Here is an 18,761-nt window from a genome sequence, read left to right as displayed (position 1 = left end):
CATATCAGAAGATGTCACTTTCTTAATTCATTTTTCGGGTCTTTTAGCTTTTACTCATCATCATCTTCTTCATAATTAATGATCGAACCACCAATTTTCTCTCTCTCAAGTTCTTCTTTCAACCGACCGGCGATCGAACACCCCAACGGAGGAGGTAAGTTTTCTCTCTAATCACTGTACAAACTAGTTTCTACTTTAAGGTAATTTGGTGATTCATCTTCTTCGTTTCATATTAGAAGATGTCACTTTCTTAATTAATTTTTCACATTAATGGGTTTTTTAGCTTTTACTCACTGTACAAACTAGATTATATTTTTAAGGTAATTTGGTGATTCATCTTCTTCGTTTCATATAAGAAAATGTCACTTTCTTAATTCATTTTTCGAGTCTGTTAGATTTTACTCATCATCATCTTCTTCTTAATTCATGATCGAACCACCCATTTCTCTCTCTCTCAAGTTCTTCTTTCAACCGACCGGCAATCGAACACCCCACCGGAGGAGGTATGTTTTCTCTCTGATCACTTTACAAACTAGTTTCTACTTTAAGGTAATTTGGTGATTCATCTTCTTCGTTTCATATCAGAAGATGTCACTTTCTTAATTCATTTTTCACATGAATGGGTCTGTTAGCTCTTACTCACTATACAAACTAGATTATACTTTTAAGGTAATTTGGTGGTTCATCTTCTTCGTTTCATTTCAGAAGATTTCACTATCTTAATTCATTTTTCTGGTATGTTAGCTTTTACTCATCATCATATTCTTCTTAATTAATGATCGAACCACCCATTTTTTTCTCTCTCAAGTTCATCTTTCAACCGACCGACGATCGAACACCCCACCGGAGGAGGTATGTTTTCTCTCTAATCACTGTACAAACTAGTTTCTACTTTAAGATAATTTGGTGATTCATCTTCTTCGTTTCATATCAGAAGATGTCACTTTCTTAATTGATTTTTCACATTAATGGGTCTGTTAGCTTTTACTAACTTTACAAACTAGATTATACTTTTAAGGTAATTTGGTGATTCATCTTCTTCGTTTCATATCAGAAGATGTCATTTTCTTAATTCATTTTTCGGGTCTGTTAGCTTTTACTCATCATCATCTTCTTCTTAAATCATGATCGAACCACCCATTTTTCTGCTTTCAAACGACCGACAATCGAACACCCCACCAGAGGAGGTAAGTTTTCTCTTTGACCACTGTACAAACTAGTTTCTACTTTTAGGTAATTTTGTGATTCATCTTCTTCGTTTTATATCAGAAGATTTCACTTTCTTAATTCATTTTTCACATTAATGGGTTTGTTAGCTTTTACTAACTGTACAAACTAGATTCTAATTTTAAGGTAATTTGGTGATTCATCTTCTTTGTTTCATATCAGAAGATGTCACTTTCTTAATTTATTTTTCGGGTCTGTTAGCTTTTACTCATCATCTTCTTCTTCTTAATTAATGATCGAACCACACATTTTTTCTCTCTCAAGTTCTTCTTTCAACCGACCGGCGATCGAATACCCCACCGAAGGAGGTAAGTTTTCTCTCTAATCACTGTACAAACTAGTTTCTATTTTAAGTAATTTGGTGATTCATCTTCTTCGTTTCATATTAGAAGATGTCACTTTCTTAATTCATTTTTAACATTAATGGGTCTGTTAGCTTTTACTCACTGTACAAACTAGATTATACTTTTAAGGTAATTTGGTGATTCATCTTCTTCGTTTCATATCAGAAGATGTCACTTTCTTAATTCAATTTTCGGATCTGTTAGCTTTTACTCATCATCATCTTCTTCTTAATTAATGATCGAACCACCTATTTTTTCTCTCTCTCAAGTTCTTCTTTCAACCGACCGACGATCGAACACCCCACCGGAGGAGGTAAGTTTTCTCTCTGATCACTATACAAACTAGTTTCTACTTTAAGGGTGATTCATATTCTTCGTTTCATATTAGAAGATGTCACTTTCTTAATTCATTTTTCACATTAATGGGTCTATTAGCTTTTACTCACTGTACAAACTATATTATATTTTAAGGTAATTTGGTGATTCATCTTCTTCGTTTCATATCAGAAGATGTCACTTTCTTAATTCATTTTTCGGGTCTGTTAGCTTTTACCCATCATCATCTTCTTCTTAATTCATGATCGAACCACCAATTTTTCTCTCTCTCAAGTTCTTCTTTCAACCGACCGGCAATCGAACACCCCACCAGAGGAGGTAAGTTTTCTCTCTGATCACTGTACAAACTAGTTTCTACTTTAGGGTAATTTGGTGATTCATCTTTTTCGTTTCATATCAGAAGATGTCACTTTCTTAATTCATTTTTCACATTAATGGGTCTGTTAGCTTTTACTCACCGTACAAACTAGATTCTACTTTTAAGGTAATTTGGTGATTCATCTTCTACGTTTCATATCAGAAGATGTCACTTTCTTAATTTATTTTTCGAGTCTTCTAGCTTTTACTCATCATCATCTTCTTCATAATTCATGATTGAACCACCAATTTTTTCTATCTCTCAAGTTCTTCTTTCAACCGACCGGCGATCGAACACCCCACCGGAGGAGGTAAGTTTTCTCTTTGATCACTGTACAAACTAGTTTCTACTTTAAGGTAATTTGGTGATTCATCTTCTTTGTTTCATATTAGAAGATGTCACTTTCTTAATTCATTTTTCACATTAATGGGTTTGTTAGCTTTTACTCACTATACAAACTAGATTATACTTTTAAGGTAATTTGGTGATTCATCTTCTTCGTTTCATATCAGAAGAGGTCACTTTCTTAATTCATTTTTCGAGTCTGTTAGATTTTACACATCATCATCTTCTTCTTAATTCATGATCGAACCACCCATTTATCTCTCTCTCAAGTTCTTCTTTCAACCGACCGGCAATCGAACACCCCACCGGAGGAGGTATGTTTTCTCACTGATCACTTTACAAACTAGTTTCTACTTTAAGGTAATTTGGTGATTCATCTTCTTCGTTTCATATCAGAAGATGTCACTTTCTTAATTCATTTTTCACATTAATGGGTCTGTCAGCTTTTACTCACTGTACAAACTAGATTATACTTTTAAGGTAATTTGGTGATTCATCTTCTTCGTTTCATTTCAGAAGATTTCACTATCTTAATTCATTTTTCGGGTATGTTAGCTTTTACGCATCATCATCTTTTTCTTCATTAACGATCGAACCACCCATTTTTTTCTCTCTCAAGTTCATCTTTCAACCGACCGGCGATCGAACACCCCACTGGAGGAGGTATGTTTTCTCTCTAATCACTGTACAAACTAGTTTCTACTTTAAGGTAATTTGGTGATTCATCTTCTTCGTTTCATATCAGAAGATGTCACTTTCTTAATTCATTTTTCACATTAATGGGTCTGTTAGCTTTTACTAACTGTACAAACTAGATTATACTTTTAAGGTAATTTGGTGATTCATCTTTTTCGTTTCATATCAGAAGATGTCATTTTCTTAATTCATTTTTCGGGTCTGTTAGCTTTTACTCATCATCATCTTCTTCTTAATTCATGATCGAACCACCCATTTTTCTCTCTCTCAAGTTCTTCTTTCAAACGACCGACAATCGAACACCCCACCAGAGGAGGTATGTTTTCTCTTTGATCACTGTACAAACTAGTTTCTACTTTTAGGTAATATTGTGATTCATCTTCTTCGTTTTATATCAGAAGATTTCACTTTCTTAATTCATTTTTCACATTAATGGGTCTGTTAGCTTTTACTAACTGTACAAACTAGATTCTACTTTTAAGGTAATTTGGTGATTCATCTTCTTCGTTTCATATCAGAAGATGTCACTTTCTTAATTTATTTTTCGGGTCTGTTAGCTTTTACTCATCATCATCTTCTTCTTAATTAATGATCGAACCACACATTTTTTCTCTCTTAAGTTCTTCTTTCAACCGACCGGCGATCGAACACCCCACCGGAGGAGGTAAGTTTTCTCTCTGATCACTGTACAAACTAGTTTATACTTTTAGGTAATTTTGTGGTTCATCTTCTTCGTTTCATATTAGAAGATGTCACTTTCTTAATTCATTTTTAACATTAATGGGTCTGTTAGCTTTTACTCACTATACAAACTAGATTATACTTTTAAGGTAATTTGGTGATTCATCTTTTTCGTTTCATATCAGAAGATGTCACTTTCTTAATTCATTTTTCGGATCTGTTAGCTTTTACTCATCATCATCTTCTTCTTAATTAATGATCGAACCACTCATTTTTTCTCTCTCAAGTTCTTCTTTCAACCGACCGACGATCGAATACCCCACCGGAGGAGGTAAGTTTTCTCTCTGATCATCACTGAACAAACTAGTTTCTACTTTAAGGTAATTTGGTGATTCATCTTCTTCGTTTCATATCAGAAGATGTCACTTTCTTAATTCATTTTTCACATTAATGGGTCTGTTAGCTCTTACTCACTGTACAAACTAGATTATACTATTAAGGTAAATTAGTGATTCATCTTCTTCGTTTCATTTCAGAAGATTTCACTATCTTAATTCATTTTTCGGGTATGTTAGCTTTTACTCATCATCATTTTCTTCTTAATTAATGATCGTACCACCCATTTTTTTCTCTCTCAAGTTCATCTTTCAACCGACCGGCGATCGATCACCCCACCGGAGGAGGTAAGTTTTCTCTCTGATCACTGTACAAACTAGTTTCTACTTTAAGGTAATTTGGTGATTCATCTTCTTCGTTTCATATTAGAAGATGTCACTTTCTTAATTCATTTTTCACATTAATGGGTTTGTAATCTTTTACTCACTGTACAAACTAGATTATACTTTTAAGGTAATTTGGTGATTCATCTTCTTCGTTTCATATCAGAAGAGGTCACTTTCTTAATTCATTTTTCGAGTCTGTTAGATTTTACTCATCATCATCTTCTTCTTAATTCATAATCGAACCACCCATTTTTTCTCTCTCTCAAGTTCTTCTTTCAACCGATCGCCAATCGAACATCCCACTGGAGGAGGTATGTTTTCTCTCTGATCACTTTACAAACTAGTTTCTACTTTAAGGTAATTTGGTGATTCATCTTCTTCGTTTCATATCAGAAGATGTCACTTTCTTAATTTATTTTTCACATTAATGGGTCTGTTAGCTCTTACTCACTGTACAAACTAGATTATACTCTTAAGGTAATTTGGTGATTCATCTTCTTCGTTTCATTTCAGAAGATTTCACTATCTTAATTCATTTTTTGGGTATGTTAGCTTTTACTCATCATCATCTTCTTCTTAATTAATGATCGAACCACCCATTTTTTTCTCTTTCAAATTCATCTTTCAATCGACCAGCGATCGAACACCCCACCGGAAGAGGTATGTTTTCTCTCTAATCACTGTACAAACTAGATTATACTTTAAGGTAATTTGGTGATTCATCTTCTATGTTTCATATAAGAAGATGTCACTTTCTTAATTCATTTTTCACATTAATGGGTCTGTTAGCTTTTCTCACTGTATAAACTAGATTCTACTTTTAAGGTAATTATGTGATTCATCTACTTCGTTTCATATCAGAAGATGTCATTTTTTAATTAATTTTTCGGGTCTGTTAGCTTTTACTCATCATCATCTTCTTCATAATTCATGATCGAACCACCCATTTTTTATCTCTCTCAAGTTCTTCTTTCAACCGATCGGCGATCGAACACCCCACCGTAGTAGGTAAGTTTTCTCTCTAATCACTGTACAAACTAGTTTCTACTCTAAGGTAATTTGGTGATTTATCTTCTTCGTTTCATATTAGAAGATGTCAATTTCTTAATTCATTTTTCACATTAATGGGTATGTTAGCTTTTCTCACTGTACAAACTAGATTCTACTTTTAAGATAATTTGGTGATTCATTTTCTTCGTTTCATATCAGAAGATGTCACTTTCTTAATTCATTTTTTGGGTTTGTTAGCTTTTACTTATCGTCATCTTCTTCTTCTTAATTCATGATCGAATCACCCATTTTTTCTCTCTCTCAAGTTCTTTTTTCAACCGACCGACGATCTAACACCCCACCGAAGGAAGTAAGTTTTCTCTCTGATCACTGTACAAACTAGTTTCTAATTTAAGGTAATTTGGTGATTAATCTTCTTCGTTTCATATCAGAAGATGTCACTTTCTTAATTCATTTTTCACATTAATGGGTCTGTTAGCTTTTACTCACTGTACAAACTAGATTCTACTTTTAAGGTAATTTGGTGATTCATCTTCTTCGTTTCAAATCAGAAGATGTCACTTTCTTAATTCATTTTTCACATTAATGGGTGTGCTAACTTTTACTCACTGTACAAACTAGATTCTACTTTTAAGGTAATTTGGTGATTCATCTTCTTCGTTTCATATCAGAATATGTCACTTTCTTAATTCATTTTTCGGGTTTATTAGCTTTTATTTATCATCATCTTCTTCTTCTTAATTCATGATCGAACCACCCATTTTTTTTCTCTTTCAAGTTCTTCTTTTAACCGACCGGCAATCGAACACCCCACCGGAGGAGGTAAGTTTTCTCTTTGATCACTGTACAAACTAGTTTCTACTTTTAGGTAATTTTGCGATTCATCTTCTTCGTTTCATATTAGAAGATGTCACTTTCTTAATTCATTTTTCACATTAATGGGTCTGTTAGCTTTTGCTTACTGTACAAACTAGATTCTACTTTTAAGGTAATTTGGTTATTCATCTTCTTCGTTTCATATAAGAAGATGTCATTTTTCTTAATTCATTTTTCATATTAATGGGTCTGTTAACTTTTACTCATTGTACAAACTAAATTTTACTTTAAATTAATTTGCATGTGATACATTTTAGTTTGTGAACAAAAGCCCGCTAGCTACTTCTTCTTTCTCTCAGCTCTCAACTTCATCTTTCAACCGGAGGAGGTAAGTTTTCTATTCAACCTATTATCTTATCATATTGTTTTTATCAGATTCTTGTTTTTGTGTTTACAGTTGCAGTAATTGATATCATGAATTTGGTTGTCCACCCCATGTTATTTGCTGTTGGAATAATAGGTAATTATGTCTTTATTTATTGGTTTTACATATTCTTATGATTTCCGACTAATAATTAACTGCTTTCTTTGTTTATATATATGTTGTGGTTTTAAATATGCAATATTATTTCCGTTCTAGTCTTCCTCTCCACCATGTAAGTTCATTTCTGTTTACTTAATTATTTGTTTAACTAATTCTTACTAACATAAATAAATATATATATATATATATATATTTCTACAGACCCACATTTCTCGCCATTCGTCAGAGGAGGTCGTCGAAAGGCTTCCAATCTATACCGTACGTGGTTGCTCTCTTCAGCGCTATGTTGTTACTGTACTACGCTTCGTTGAAAAAGACAACCAGATCCTCCTAATCACTATAAATGCGTATGACTGTTTTATAGAGTCAATTTATATCGAACTCTACATCTTCTACGCACCCCGAAAGGTACATTTGATTTTTATTTTATTTTCACAAAAAGTTACGTAATATTAGCTTTCGACACTTTTTATTTTTTATTTTTTATTTTTTATTTTACTAAAATATTGTTGTTAAATATATATTATTAATGTAGATTAGAACAGTCAGTCTACTTGTCGCGATGTTGGGGAGTTATACCATCATGATCATTTTGACACATTTTCTAGTCCACGGCGTCTTACAGCTAAGGATGGCAATTTGAAACCGCCCCGCGAAAACCGAACCGAATTGCCCCGTTTGGGACGGTTTTTCCCCGAAACTGAACAAGGATGGGGCGGGGATGGTATTTGTGTCCCCCGCCCCGATTTCATCCCATTTTCACCCCGATTCTGTCCCGAATACCATAAACATACTTAAATATATTAAATCACCAATATATTTATTTATTTACTGTATTTTATACGAGTATTAAAATTATTTCTTTATAATAATATAAAATTTTAATATATTACAATAAATATTATATTAAAAAATTGGTTTATATAATTATATTGTATAATATTTATTTATTTTTTTTAAATAAAAATTATTAACGGTGTCCCGCGGGATTCCCCAAAACCGGAAAAAACTGAACGGGGCGGGGATGGTATTAAAAAAATCCCCGAAATTAAAACGGGCGGGGATGGTAATTGTATTCCCCGCCCCGAACCGCCCCATTGCCATCCCTACTTACAGCGACAACATATTGTAGGATGGATCTGCCTTTCATCCTCGATTTGTTTGTTTGTAGCACCGCTCCTTATCTTGTTAAGTGATTGTCGCTTATTTCAATTTATTTATTAGTAAAATATACTTTTTAGACTTGTACAATTTTATAAACCAATTTTTTTTTATTATTATTTTTTTTGGTGTTGTGTGTGTATAGAAACAAGTGATTGAAAGCAGGAACGTGGAGTTTATGCCACTCTTACTTACCCGTCACCCTCACTATCAATGCTGTCGTCTGGAATTTTTACGAATATTTTATAAAGGACATAAATATTCTGGTTAGTTTTTTTTTTAAATTTAGTTAAAGATAATTTTTTATATAATTGAACTAACTATTTCTAATTTTTGTTGATAAGTTTATTATCCATTTTTTATTATTGGTTTCTTACCATCTTTCATCTCTTTGAATTTTTTTCTCCTAGTTAAAAGAATGTGATAAATGAAAAAAAAAATCTTTTTATTTTAGATGGAGATATCTATATCATTAGAAACGTGTCAAATGGGCTCACACTTAGATATCATGCAGGCAACACCGACTTCTACCTAAAAATCTTTACCCGAGTAGAACAGTTCTTCTGAAAATTCTATGAAAATATTTGGCATTGTTATATACACTCTACTTGTATCATTTTTATTGGAATTCAAAAGACATAAAATTTTATTATATATGAGTAATAAAACAAGACCATATTGTGAAGACAAAGATGCACTTGCATTTGCACTCAATGGATTTTATTGGATGGTGAATCAAGATTGTTCTTATGTAGACAATGATTATCAGTAGTTTATCAAAAATACAAAGTTGGTGATCATGTTTTTCAGTATATTTAATCAATGAATAAGATTGTTGCTTAGAAATTACTTCCCATTTTTTTCTTAATTTTCTTTTATTGTTTGCACTATCCTTAATATATTACGAGGCTATACCAAAAATGAGATAAAATAAAGAAATCAGTTTACTCCATAGTGAATTTAGGGAAAGAGTCCTTATATACATTGAAGAGGCTAAAATTTTGAGAATATATATTTACAAACACCAACCACCATTTGAAAAAAAATATATATATATAATTAATTACAATACAAAATAACATTAAAATCATGATATATATAAATATATATATATATATATATATATATATATATATATATATATATATATATATATATATAAAATGGCAGACCTAAAAACCTCCCCAACCTTGAAATAATTTTTTTATATATATATTTGATATATATTTGATGAGGTCAGGTGATCAAACCCTGGCCTCACCTTCAATTTTTATTTATTATATTTTAAAATATAATTTATTTATAAACTAATTCATTATTAATATTTTTTATAATATAGAAATATTTATAATAATACATAAAATTTAATTAATATATAAATAAAGTATAAAAAATTATATATAAAATAATATAAATCATATAATAACATTATTTATTTTAAAATTATATAATAATTATACATTATTTTTTATTTATTTACACTCGATCTCGATACTTGATATGAATGAGCATATGATAATTGATAGCAATGGTAGGCGGAGAGGAAATGTGAACTCATCACTAATCTTCATCATTATCGTGTGGAAATCTTTTGTCAAGTATAATAAAAATTATTTTTTATCTATTAATAGTTATTATTTATTATCTATTAATAGTTATTATTTAATGTTAGATTGTTGACTTGATTATGCAAGAAATTTTTCAGAAGTTAATACAAAATTACTTGGCTGCATATCATGTCTTCATCCCAGAAATTCATTCTCCCAATTTGATATTCGTAAACTCATTCGGCTTGCTAAACTTTATCCCGAAGATTTCACAGGCAATGATTATTTATTTTTGGAACAACAACTTCGGGCTTACTTATTTAATTTGCGGGATGATCCTCAATTTTCTTCAATTGAAGACTTGGGAATTCTTGCTCAGAAATTGGTTGCAACAGAAAAACATATAATTTTTCCATTGGTTTATCGATTGATATAGTTGCCTTTAGTTTTACTAGTTGCAACTGCATCCGTTGAAAGAGTTTTTTCTGCAATGAAGACTGATTTGCGTAATCGAATGAGAGATGAATGGATGAATGATAGTTTAGTTGTATATGTTGAGAAATATATTTTCTCAATAATTGAAAATGAGCCAATATTGCAATATTTTCAACAAATGGAATCTCATAGAATAAATTTGTCATCTGTTGTACCGACTCATGGACACGAATAATTTAGTAATTGTGTTTATTAGTATTTTGTAATTGTGTTTGTTAGTATTTTCTGTAATTACCGAGTAAAATTTTAATTAAAAAATGCATTTATTTGATCGTCAAAAAAATACTACGTTACTATGTATTAGGCCCCCGAGAAAATATTTTTGGGTCCGCCACTATATATATATATATATGATCCAAACTATAAAGGTATTTAAATAATAGTAATTAAGAATATATTAATTACAAAATTTTATTTGTTATCTCATTAATTAATATATCGAATGTGGGCATCATCAGCCTCATGTGTTAATTAGCAGTTGATTGGAAACTTATTGAAAAATTACTCGGATACTCATGTTGCAAATTAAGGTAATTTCGTGATTCATCTTCTTCGTTTCATATCAGATGTAACTTTCGTAATTCATTTTTCATTAGGTCTGTTAGTTTTTACTCACTGTACAAACAAATTTTTTCTTCATCATCTTCTTCTTAGGAATTAAGCTTAAGAAAAAAATCAGGAACGGATCAAAGATATAATGTTAGTCACAAATAGAACTGGGCAATGAATTGGATAAATACGAACCGACACGATTCAACACGATATTTGTACAGAACGACACAATATGATATTATCTCACTCGAATCTTGGGTCGACACGATATAAACACGAGACGACACGATCACGACACGGTTTTAAGTTTATACGATCGTAACACAGTTATAAGTCAAAAAAAACACAACACGAGTATAGGCACGACACAAGTACGAGTATACACACGAAACAACATAAACACAATTAATCACATTACCTAAACTACTCACATTAACCTTCTCTAAACCTATTACATTTTTATTCAATTAATAAAATATTTAATTTCATAAATGTAATATTTATAATTAAAACAAATATACTAAAATAAAATTTTAAAAATATTAACTTAAATAATATAAATTAGAATAAAATATAAATAAAAAATTTATATGAATAAAAATGTGAATCTATTAATAATTTTGATCGATCTTACTTTTATTAATTACTTAGTAATTTTTTTAATTATTTTAATTATTTAAAATTTCAATTATTGTTAATAACTTAAATAATAAATATATGATAATAATTTTAATTTTAATAATATAATAATATATATTTATAATTTCTACTCACTTTCTTTCCCATTTTTCTTACTCAAACTACCAATATTTACATTAATATTATCAAATTATCACGCCTCTCTCGTAGTAATTAATCACATATTTAATTGTTTATCATCATATATTTAAAAAAATCTTAAATCACTCCAAAATTTTATAAGTTAATAAGAAACTTTACCTAACAAAAAATAGTAATTTATAAAATAAAAAAAATTAAATTAATTTTATTAATTAAATAAAAATTTAATTTATAATTAATATTAATTCAAAAAAATGAAATAGTTATAAAAATATATTTTAACCTAAAAAATCTCAAACTACTTTTAATTATGTTAAATACAAAATTAATAATATATAAATTCTAATAATTTTTTCCTAAAAAATATCAATTAGTCACCGTAATAATTTATTAATATTTGTATATCACTAAATCATTAAAAAAAAATTAAATCACTCTAAAATTTTAAAAATTAATAAAAATTTATAAAAAAAATCTTTATTCTATCATAAAAAATCTCCACTACTTTTAATTATATATAATAATAAATATTATATACCTAATTAAATAATTAGGTATAAATTCTTATATAATATATTAAAAATTATAAAATTTCACATTTATCCTATTTAACTAATTTAATATATATTTTTAAATAAATTAATAACTTTATAATAATAAATTTAACTATTTTATTTGGATAATTATTTGTATGTTTTAAAACACATTTTAAATAATTGACATTTAAATTATTATTTATGAAATTATATGTTAAAATTTATATTTAAACATTTTATATATTAAATAAATTTAATAAATTTAACTTATTAAATTAATTTAAAATTTTTAAAATAAATAAATAAATTAATAATCATATTTTATAATTTGTACTAATAATATAATTTAATATATATAAATAAATAAATAAATAAATAAATAAATAAATAAATAAATAAATAAATAAATAAATAAATAAATAAATAAATAACATGAGTGTGTGAATACATGGTTGTGTTACACAATGACAAAATCTAGTCAGAATAACACAAACACAAATTTAAACACGAGTTAACACGACACGAATAAACTTGTAGATACGAATAACACGACACGAAAGAGTCCGTAAATCATAATATTTTGAGTGATCAAGACACGATACCACACGGATAAGATTGAGACACGACACAACACGACATGATTAAGAATCTTACACGACTTGTCCGAGTCGAATACGAACGTTTATGCATGATGCCCAACTCTAATCACAAATAAGAAAATGCATTCTAATTTGAGAACAAAACTGTGCACTCTACTTAAATTAATTTTCTCATTTCAACCTACCATTTTTTTCTCTCTCTAAACTTCTTCATTCAACCGACCGGGCGATCGAACACCCCACCGGAGGAGGTAAGTTTTCACTCTAAGCTTATCATATATACTTACTGGAAACTCTCGCCAAAGTGCGCTCTCTCTCATTCCTCCTACTTAGTTAGTCAGACTAACTGGATTCATCCATCAGAATTTAGAGCTCGACATCGTGCATAAACGTTCGTATTAGACTTAGGTAAATCGTGTTAGACTCTTAATCGTGTCGTGTTGTGTCTTGTCTCAATCTTATCTGTGTCGTATCGTGTCTTGACCCACTCAAAATTTTATGATTCACAAACTCTATCGTGTCTACGAGTTTATTCATGTCGTGTTAACTCGTGTTTAAATTCGTGTTTTGTGTTATTCCGACTAAATTGTGTTATCCTGTCTTGACACACTCATGTTAATTATTTATTTATTTAGATATATTAAATTATATTGTTAATATTAATTATAAAATATGATTATTAATTTATTTTAATTTAGAAATTTTAAATTGATTTAATAAGTTAAATGTATTAAATTTATAAAAATATATAAAATGTGTAAATATAAATTTTAACTTATAATTTCATAAATAATAATTTGAATGTCAATTATTTAAAATATGTTTTAAAATATACAAATAATTATCTAAATTAAATTACTTAAATTTAATATATATATATATATATATATATATTAGTTAAATATTATAAATGTGAAATTTTATAATTTTTAAAATATTAGATAAGAATTTATATTTAATTATTTAATTAGGTATATGATATTTATTATTTTATATAATTAAAATTAATAGAGATTTTATGATAAATAAAGTTTATTTTTTAAAATGTTTTATTAATTTTTAAAATTTTGGAATGATTTAAGATTTTTTAAAATTATTTAGTGACGTAAAATATTAATTAATTATTACTGCAAGTATAAGATATTTTTTTAGGAAAAAGTTATTAGAATTGATATATTATTAATTTTTTTATTTAATGTAATTAAAAATAATTTGAAATTTTTTATGTTAAAATATATTTCTATAACTATTCATTCTTGAATTTTTTTTTGAATTAATATTAATTTTATAAATTAATTTTTTGTTTAATTAATAAAATTAATTTAATCTTTTTATTTTATTAATTGATTTTTTTGTTAGTTAAAATTTCTTATTAATTTATAGAATTTTGGCATGATTTAAAATTTTTTTAAAATATTTAATGATAAATAATTAAATATGTGATCAATTACAATTAAATAGTTTGAGTAAGAAAATGAGAAAATGGGTAAAATTATAAATATATATATTATTAAAATTATTATAATATATTTATTATTTAATGTATTAACAATAATTAAAATTATAAATAATTAAAAAAATAAAAAAAATAAAAAGTAATTAATAAATGTAATATCGTGGAATCTCTTTCTAACTCTTTACATTAAAAATATTTTTTTTTTTGTTGAATTAATAATCATCTGATAGTCCTTATTGATGTGTCTTACATGATATTTTTTACTTGCTTTATTTGTATTGTTTGTTGAAATGTTGAAGATTTTGCTTTTACAAAATTTAGAATATTTTCAAAATACTATAAGACTATCTTCAATCGAAAAACTAATTTTTAAATTTATTTTGGTGTAAATGTAACATTAAATATTAATTCTTCTCTAACCGAAAAACTCATTCTTAAACCCAAAAGAATATTCTTATAATATTCTTTCTTACATCAACTTTTATAACTTCTTAATATCATTCATATATTTTACAAACTTATAAATTACACCATACTTTTATAATATCATCTAATTATTTTAAACTTAATATAAAATATAAGATAAAAATATAAATATAAATAAATTAAAATATAAATAAATTAAACATATAAACAAATTAAAATATAAATAAATTAAACATATAAACAAATTAAAATATAAATAACTTATATAAATTAATTTTATAAATAAGTTTAATAAATAAAATTAATTAAATAAAAGTGGAAAGACTAAAATGTAAATTAAATATATATATATATATATATATATATATATATATATATATATATATTATATATATATATATGATTGTGTAGCGAAACAACACATATTTGCGTGTGTTTTGAAGAGAGAAAATGAGATATCTCATTTTGAGTTCCAACCAGTATTGGTTGGAGGAGAAATCTAAAAAAAAATGGGTATCCATTTCCAACTCCATTAGAGATGGTCTAATTATAAAACCAAACCAAATTTATTCATTTAAAATGTTTATATATATATATATATATATATATATATATATATATATATATATATATATATATATATATATATATATATATATATATATATATATATATATATATTTATAAATATATATATATAATTAACTAAACTTATATAAGACATGATAATAAATAAATGACAATAAAAATAAGTTACTTATAAAATTAATTCAATAAATAATAATTTTATTTTAATCTATAATTCAATTTTACTATTTTACCAAATATTACTATTTTAATTGAAATAACTTATAATTTAAGAGTTTATCTAAATTGAATTGGTAAATTCTTTCAAAATTTTAACCGTATTGAATAGTTGTAATTATTTTTTGTTTATTTTAAACCAACTTAAAATTGTGTGATAAATCCGTCCTAATATAATTTTTTTAATTAGACACATTTCTTATAATTCAATTTATTTTAAATCGATTCTATTCCAAGTCGGTTCAAAACTTTAATAAGTTTTATGAATATATATGAATTATATATACCGATTTATTGTATACCCAAAAATCGATATTTTGTGTGCTAAAGTGTTATTTATGATAATGTAAATATCGATAATTTTCTTGACCTTAAAAAAAACCAATATCAAACAAGCCTGTTTAAACTTGAAGTTATCAAAATATCAAACAAACCACGTGGTTGTTTACATAATTTATGATATGGCCATGATGATCTATTTATGTCACCCTCTATAGGTCAAGCCCGCCAAGACCCATTTAATTGTTTTAATAAAAAATAATAAATATTTGAAACAATAACTATAATGTATATGGCAGTCATCAGAATATATGCACAATAAACTTATGCGGCTATTGTTATTATCAATTGCTATACAATAATTATATTTTATTGTTATTCATTAATTACTCTTCATAATTTTTTTACTTGATGATTATTTGTTAATAAGGATTGACACAATTTATGCCTTAGCTAGATAGAGTTTTGTCTCTGCCTTTTCATATATACTCATTTTTACCTACAAATTTAAATTTGAGGTAATTCCAATCTTTTAACTTGACTCATTCTTTATTCATCAAATGTCATCAATGCGTGACTCACACATGTGAAAATGTGATTTTGTCAAATTAGACATTGAAAAAGTTTATGATCACGTCAATTGAGAGTTTTTTTTAATATTAATACTCTTTAAGTTTTACCCAAAAATATCATCACCTAATCAAAATCACCACAAATTAATATTTTTTAAGACCCAAATTTATTATCCATTTTTTATTATTGGTTTCTTACCATCTTTCATCCTTTGAATTTTTTTCTCCTAGTTAAAAGAATGTGATAAATGAAAAAAAATCTTTTATTTTAGATGGAGATATCTATATCATTAGAAACGTGTCAAATGGGCTCACACTTAGATATCATGCAGGCAACACCGACTTCGACCTAAAAATGTTTACCCGAGTAGAACAGTTCTTCTGAAAATTCTATGAAAATATTTGGCATTATTATTACACTCTACTTGTATCATTTTTATTGGAATTCAAAAGACATAAAATTTTATTGTATATGAGTAATAATACAAGACAATATTCTGAAGACAAAGATGCACTCGCATTCGCACTCAATGAATTTTATTGGATGGTGAATCAAAATTGTTCTTATGTAGACAACGATTATCAGTAGTTTATCAAAAAATACAAAGTTGGTGATCATGTTTTTCAGTATATTTAATTAATGAATAAGATTATTACTTATAAATTACTTCATATTTTTTTTCTTAATTTTCTTTTATTGTTTGCACTATCCTTAATATATTATGAGGCTATACCAAAAATGGAATAAAATAAAGAAATCAGTTTACTCCATAGCTAATTTAGGGAAAGAGTCCTTATATACATTGAAGAGGCTAAAATTTTCAATATATATACTTATAAACACCAACCATCATTTGAAAATATATATATATATATATATATATATATATATATATATATATATATATATATATATATATATATATATATATATATATATATATATATATATATATATATATATATATATATATGATCCAAAGAGGAAGAGGAAGAGGAAGAGGAAGAGGAAGAGGAAGAGGAAGAGGAAGAGGAAGAGGAAGAGGAAGAGGAAGAGGAAGAGGAAGAGGAAGAGGAAGAGGAAGAAGAAGAAGATGAGGAGGAAGAAGAAGAGGACGAAGAGGAAGAAGAAGAATAGCGGGTTGCGGCGGGCGGCGACAAATGGATCCATATGCGATTTTTATGGCGTTGGTTGAGCACTACTATTTCACATTCGATACGAATCGATTCAGTCTCACTAACCTCTATGATCAGGATTAGTCCATGTTAACCTTTGAAGGTCAGAAAATTCAGGATTGATTTTACTAATGAACTGTAGATCCATTCATTTTTATACATTTATCTGTTTTATACCTAATATTTGCATTTCTTCAGATGCCTTTGTGCTGATGATGGATGAAGAAGAATAGAAATTAATTGATTTTACTAATGAACTGTAGATCAATTCATTTTTATACATTTATCAGTTTTATACCTAAGATTTGCATTTCTTCTAATGACTTTGTGTTAATAATGGGTGAAGAAGAATAGAAATAAATTGATTTTACTAATGAACTGTAGATCCATTCATTTTTATACATTTATCTGATTTATACCTAATATTTTCATTTTTTATGATGACTTTGTGTTGATGATGGATGAAGAAGAAGAAGAAGAGGAAGAAGAGGAAGAGGAGGAAGAAGTAGAGGAAGAGGAGGAAGAAGAAGAGGAAGAGGAAGAGGGAGAGGAAGAGGAAGAGGAAGAGGAAGAGGAAGAGGAAGAGGAAGAGGAAGAGGAAGAGGAAGAGGAAGAGGAGGAGGAAGAGGAGGTGGTGGAGGAGGAGGAGGAGGTGGAGGAGGAGGACAAACTAGTTTCTACTTTAAGGTAATTTAGTGATTCATCTTCTTAGTTTATATCAGAAGATGTCACTTTCTTAATTCATTTTTCACATTAATGGGTCTGTTAGCTTTTTTACTCACTATACAAACTAGATTATACTTTTAAGGTAATTTGGTGATTCATCTACTTCGTTTCATATCAGAAGATGTCAGTTTCTTAATTCATTTTTCGGGTCTGTTAGCTTTTACTCATCATCATCTTCTTCTTAATTCGTGATCGAACCACCCATTTTTTCTCTCTCTCAAGTTTTCTTTCAACCGACCGGCAACGAATACCCCACCGGAGGAGGTAAGTTTTCTCTCTGATCACTGTACAAACTAGTTTCTACTTTAAGGTAATTTGGTGATTCATCTTCTTTGTTTCATATCAGAAGATGTCACTTTCTTAATTCATTTTTCACATTAATGGGTCTGTTAGCCTTTACTCATTGTAAAAACTATATTCCATTTTTAAGGTAATTTGGTGATTCGTCTTCTTTGTTTCATATCAGAAAATGTCACTTTCTTAATTTATTTTTCGGGTCTGTTATATATTAAATTCAGTAGTGTCAAATCTAATACAGAAGAAGAAGGAGGAGAAGAAGGAGAAGAAGGAGA

Source organism: Impatiens glandulifera, chromosome 1 (assembly GCF_907164915.1).
Source record: "Impatiens glandulifera chromosome 1, dImpGla2.1, whole genome shotgun sequence".
Classification (NCBI taxonomy): Eukaryota; Viridiplantae; Streptophyta; class Magnoliopsida; order Ericales; family Balsaminaceae; genus Impatiens; species Impatiens glandulifera.
The sequence above is the reverse complement of the archived record's forward strand: the minus strand, read 5'-3'. Positions refer to the sequence as shown.